Source organism: Engystomops pustulosus, chromosome 7 (assembly GCF_040894005.1).
Source record: "Engystomops pustulosus chromosome 7, aEngPut4.maternal, whole genome shotgun sequence".
Lineage (NCBI taxonomy): Eukaryota > Metazoa > Chordata > Amphibia > Anura > Leptodactylidae > Engystomops > Engystomops pustulosus.
In genome coordinates, this window is record NC_092417.1 from 18,496,652 (window position 1) to 18,502,390 (window position 5,739).

Genomic DNA, 5,739 nt, shown 5'->3' on the forward strand with positions numbered 1-5,739 from the left:
GGGCTTGTTGGGCTTTAAGGAATTCTGAATGCAGTGAACATGATAAAAAAACACATTTGCGCCATTTCTTGTGGTCTTGGATTTTACGTCTTTCACTGTGCACCTCAAATGATAGGTCTACTTCATTCATTTGGGTAGTGCGATCCCTGAGATGACAAATTTTATTATGTTTCCATACATTTACAAAACTTAAATCCCTCCTGCACAAAAAAAAACATTTTCTAGCGCTAATAACTTTTTCGTACTTTGATGTACAGAGCTGTGGGTGGTGTCATTTTTTGCTAATTTTGATGGCATTTTAAATGCTTCTATACTTAGGACTGTACGACCTTTCGATCACTTTTTATTTAATTTTTAATATTTTTCAAAATGGGAATAAAAAGCCATTTTGGGCGCTATTTTCTGTTACGGGGTTAAACACAGTGAAAAAAACGTTTTTATATTTTGAAAGATCAGGCATTTTCGGACGTGGCGATACCTAAGGTGTTTATGATTTTTACTGTTTATTTATATTTATATGACTTCTAGGGAAATGGAGGTGATTAGAATTTTTAGTTTTTTTTAATCTAATTTTTTTTTTAACTTTTTTTATTTTTTACTATTTTTAAGACTCCCTAGGGTACTTTAACCCTAGGTTGTCTGTTTTTTCCTACCATATACTGCCATCTATTATAATGTGCAAATCGCACAATGTAATAGATAGCCTAGATCATGATAGCCTCGAATCTTTGTTTGACGCGAGGCTGTCATGGCAACGGATCGCCACTCCCTGATGACGTTATGGGGGGCGAAGTGAGCCCTCTTCATACTCCCCCATGTGCAACAAGACTTAAGGATATGTCTTATTCCGCTATGGGGTCAATATTGGTTAGGGTAAATTTTTATTTTTAATATGATTTTATTGTTTTATATTTTTACCAAAAATACATTAACCTCTTAGCAGCTTTTTTTTGTTAATTTTTCACTCTCCACCTTCAAAAACCCAGAACTTTTTCATTTTTCCATGTACAGAGCTGTGTGAGGGCTTATATTCTGCATAACAAATTATTCTTGTCAGTGAGGGTATTTATTAATTCATGCCATGTACTGGGAAGCTGGAAAAAAATTCCACATGTAAAATTGCCGAAAAAACGCATTTGTGTCACTATCTTGTTTTTCTTGCTCAGTTTTTAAGGCAATCACTGTGCACCCTAAATAACCCCTCTGCTTCATACTTTGATTCAGTACAATCACGGTGATATTAAATTTATACAATTTTCAAAAATGAAAACAATCTGTAAGAAAAAATAGTTTTGCCATCTTCTGACACTAGTTACTGTTTTATACTTCGGTGTACGGAGCTTTGATCACTTTTTATAAAATTTTTTATGTAATGTAAACTGGTGTAAAATTGCCATTCCAGACATTTGTGCTCTATGTTCCTTTATGGGGTTCACCCCCGGGAATAATCATTTTTATATTTTGATAGATCTGGCATTTTGGGACACGGCAGTACCTAACGTGTTTGTGATGTTCATTTAGTTGTTTATCAATTCTAGAGAAAGGGGGGAGATTTGAATTTTTAAGTTTCTTTTATTATTTTATAATTTTTAAAACTTTTTTTAACTATTTTTTAGGTTTTTTTTTAGTGATCAAAAGAGCCCTGACACACAATACCATCCATGCGTTTCGTTGAAAATTATAATTTTTATCTTTATGACACTTAAATCCAATTTGCATAATCATTTAGAATGTGAAGTATGTGCTATAATATATAGGGGGTCATTTACTAAGGGCCCGATTCGTGTTTTCCCAACGTGTTACCCGAATATTTCCGATTTGCGCCTATTTTTCCTGAATTGCCCCGAGAGTTTGGCGCACGCGATCAGATTGTGGCGCATCGGTGCCGGCATGCACGCAACAGAAATCGGGGGGCGTGGCCGAATGAAAACCCGACGGATTCGGAATACCGCCTTTTTTTAAAAAAAAAAGTGGCCAGCGCTTACCTGCACCCAGCAATGGATCGTGAACTCCGGCGGAACTCCGGCGGACCTCGGCGGACTTCAGCACAGCAGCGACACCTGGTGGACGTCGGAGGAACTGCCTTAGTGAATCGCCGGAAAACCTGAATCCACCGCAGAGAACGCGCCGCGTATGGACCGGGTAAGTAAATCTGCCCCATAGTATTTGTATTTTATATAGTATTTCCTAGTATTTTGTAAGTGTAGCATAAGAAGACTGCCAACATATTTATCAAGGGTCAAAGTTTCTGTAATATCTGAGGCCGCAGAACTCCAAAGACAGATGAAGAATTGTCATGAAGAGCTGGTCTAATGATAAATTATTCCCTTTGCGTTTAAAACTCTTAACTCAATATTTTTCTTAGTACCAGTAGGGGACATCAATGTGTTTTATATCTTTGTAGTATGTTGTGTCTGTAACAGTGTCATACTACACCATGTGAGAACAACTCTGAAGTAGTGTTGAGAAGTCCTGAAGACCCGTTTAGGTCTGTGCCAAATTATGCTCATTTGGGTCCCACGCCGGTAATGCGTACATTTTATCTAGCTAATATGCTAAATTATGTGACCACAAGCAATAATGTCACCAAAATTGTAAAACATAGAGAATCACAAAATTTGGTAAATCTACTTAATTATATATATTAACATTCTGAGTAGTAAATAACTATGTTGTTCTTTGTTCAAGGTTCTGGGTGTTCCTATGGAGGACTTTAACCAGACTCTTCCAGATGTGTTCTACCTGCTTGGAGTATCTACTGACCCTCACCTCCAGGTTATAGGGTGCCTTATGTTAGTGTTGATGTATACTATTATATTGGCTGGAAATTGTCTTCTTCTCATTACAGTGAGAATGAGCCCAAAATTACACACCCCTATGTACTTCTTCCTGAGTAATCTCTCCTTCATTGACATCTGCTTCTCCTCCACCATAGTTCCTTTAATCCTCAGGAATACTCTATCCTCTGACAAGAGCATTTCAGTAGAAGGTTGTATGGCCCAGATGCTCTGCTATTTATGACTTGGTGGAGCAGAATGTCTCCTTCTTGCCGTCATGGCTTATGATAGGTTTGTAGCCATTTGTAGACCATTACACTATGTCAGTCTTATGAACACAAGGTTTTGTATTATTTTAGCCCTAATACCATGGATTATTGGTCTTATAAACTCCTCTATACAAGTGCACCTCACCTGGAGACTTCCCTTATGCAAGACTCATCATATCAACTACTTCTTTTGTGACGTACCTCCCCTGCTTAGGCTCTCCTGCAGAGATACTTGGCTTAATGAAATATCAATTTATTTAGCAGCTGGCATTGTTGTTTTAAGCTCCTTCTCCTTAACTTTGATTTCCTATATTTACATTATTTCAACCATTTTAAAGATGCACTCTTCAAGTAGATATGCAGTGTTTTCTACATGCACCTCCCACCTCACTGTTGTCACCCTCTTTTATGGAACCATCATGTTCATCTATCTTCAGTCTCGATCTAACCACTCAGTTGAGAAAGACAAGTTTGTATCTGTTCTCTATACTGTGGTGACACCAATGTTTAATCCCATAATCTACAGCATCAGAAATAAGGAGGTTAAGACTTGTATAGTACAAAATCTCAAGCAGGTTATAAATCCTTCTGCTTGATGGCATGTCGTTGGTCATTTTATAAATGTGGTTTAGGTTAAGACTAGAGATGAGCGAGTATACTCGTCCGAGCTTGATGCTCGTTCGAGTATTATGGTACTCAAAACGGCTCGTTGCTCGGACGAGTATTTCCCCTGCTCGAGATCGAGCATTTAATTGAAAAAACACAGTGAAGAACAATGAAGAATAGAATAAAAACAGTGAACACAGGATCATTTAAGTGAAAAACACAGTGAAAAACACAGTGAAGAATAGATTACAGATGTTCGGCACATCTGCTTACTTATCGGAAGATACACGCAGAACGGTGCGAACAAAATAGTATGTGAAGAACAATATATATGTGTGAAGAACACATTGAAGAACACGGTGAGCAGGACAGAGACACCGGGGAGCAGCACAGAGACACTGGGGAGCAGCACAGAGACACCGGGGAAGCGGCAGCACAGAGACATCGGGAAGCAGCACGGAGACATCGGGCAGCACGGAGACATGGGGCAGCGGCAGCACGGAGACATCGGGGAGCAGGGAGACATGGGGCAGTGGCAGCACGGAGACATCGGGCAGCAGGGAGACATCGGGCAGCACGGAGAGATCGAGCAGCAGGGAGACATCAGGCAGCAGGGAGACATCGGGCAGCAGGGAGACATCGGGCAGCACGGAGAGATCGTGCAGCAGGGAGACATCAGGCAGCAGGGAGACATCGGGCAGCACAGAGACATCGGGCAGCACGGAGACATCGGGCAGCAGGGAGACATCGGGCAGCAGGGAGACATCGGGCAGCAGGGAGACATCGGGCAGCAGGGAGACATCAGGCAGCAGGGAGACATCAGGCAGCAGGGAGACATCGGGCAGCACGGAGACATCGGGCAGCAGGGAGACATCGGGCAGCACGGAGACATCGGGCAGCACGGAGAGATGGGGCGGCAGGGAGACATCGGGCAGCAAGGAGACATCGGCAGCAGGGAGACATCGGGCAGCACGGAGAGATCGGGCAGCAGGGAGACATAGGGCAGCACAGAGACATGGGGCAGCACGGAGACATGGGGCAGCACGGAGACATCGAGCAGCAGGGAGAGATCGGGCAGCACGGAGACATCGGGCAGCAGGGAGACATCGGGCAGCAGGGAGACATCGGGCAGCACGGAGAGATCGGGGAGACTTCACTGGAAGAAGAGCAGCGGATCCCGGGACAGCGTATCTCCTGACAAGTAAGCAGATGTGCCGAACATCTGCAATCTATTCTTCACTGTGTTTTTCACTGTTTTTATTCTATTCTTCACTGTTCTTCACATGTGCTAACTTGTCGGGAGATAATATACGCGCGGAACAGTGAAGAATAGATTGCAGATGTTTGTATACATCTGCTAACTTATCAGAAGACATTCTTTTTCAATTAATTAACACATTTTATTCCCGAACCATGGTCCCTTTGAAAAATGCTCGAGTCTCCCATTGACTTCAATGGGGCTCGTTATTCGAGACGAGCACTCGAGCCTCTGGAAAAGTTCGTCTCGAATAACGAACACTCGAGCATTTTAGTGCTCGCTCATCTCTAGTTAAGAACAATGTCAAGCAAATGAAAACCACCTTGCTAGATTGGCGGCAGATATTTTATTTTTATAGTTATCCAGGGAAGATGTTAGGGTGCTTAGGGTTTGGATTGACGGTATACGCGGTTTCCATTAGGCCAAGCAAAAGCAGCACTCCAGCACTTCAAGCTTGAAAATGTTTCCATCGTGTATAAACAAACTTTATACAGGAGTTCTGCATCCATGGATTCATCTTAGAATCACCATGAGTATTCCCAGTGGAGATGCCTTGGTCCTTGATACCGAAACAGGAAAACCTTTGACTTTCCAGCCTTTCTGCATTGCACAGGCCTTTTTAAACAAAAGGAAGCATGTCAGGACATGGAACAAGGTGGGCCAAGGTTGCAGCGCCTTGGCCATACAAATGTATTATTACCTGCGCCAAAATCCTGGGTTAGGTTGTATCTGAAATCTATGCCAGCCAGTAAAAGTTGTAGATCTCTACTTCAGCACCAATACTGCACCAGGAATGTTGTAAAACCCTTAGTAATTCTGGCATGTTGGA

At 42.1% G+C, this 5,739-nt stretch overlaps 1 pseudogene; it reads left to right on the forward strand.

Moving 5' to 3' along the window:
- The first annotated feature begins 2,703 nt into the window (after nt 1–2,703).
- On the forward strand, nt 2,704–3,642 carry LOC140070018 (olfactory receptor 5B21-like; annotated as a pseudogene).
- Nucleotides 3,643–5,739: the final 2,097 nt, after the last annotated feature.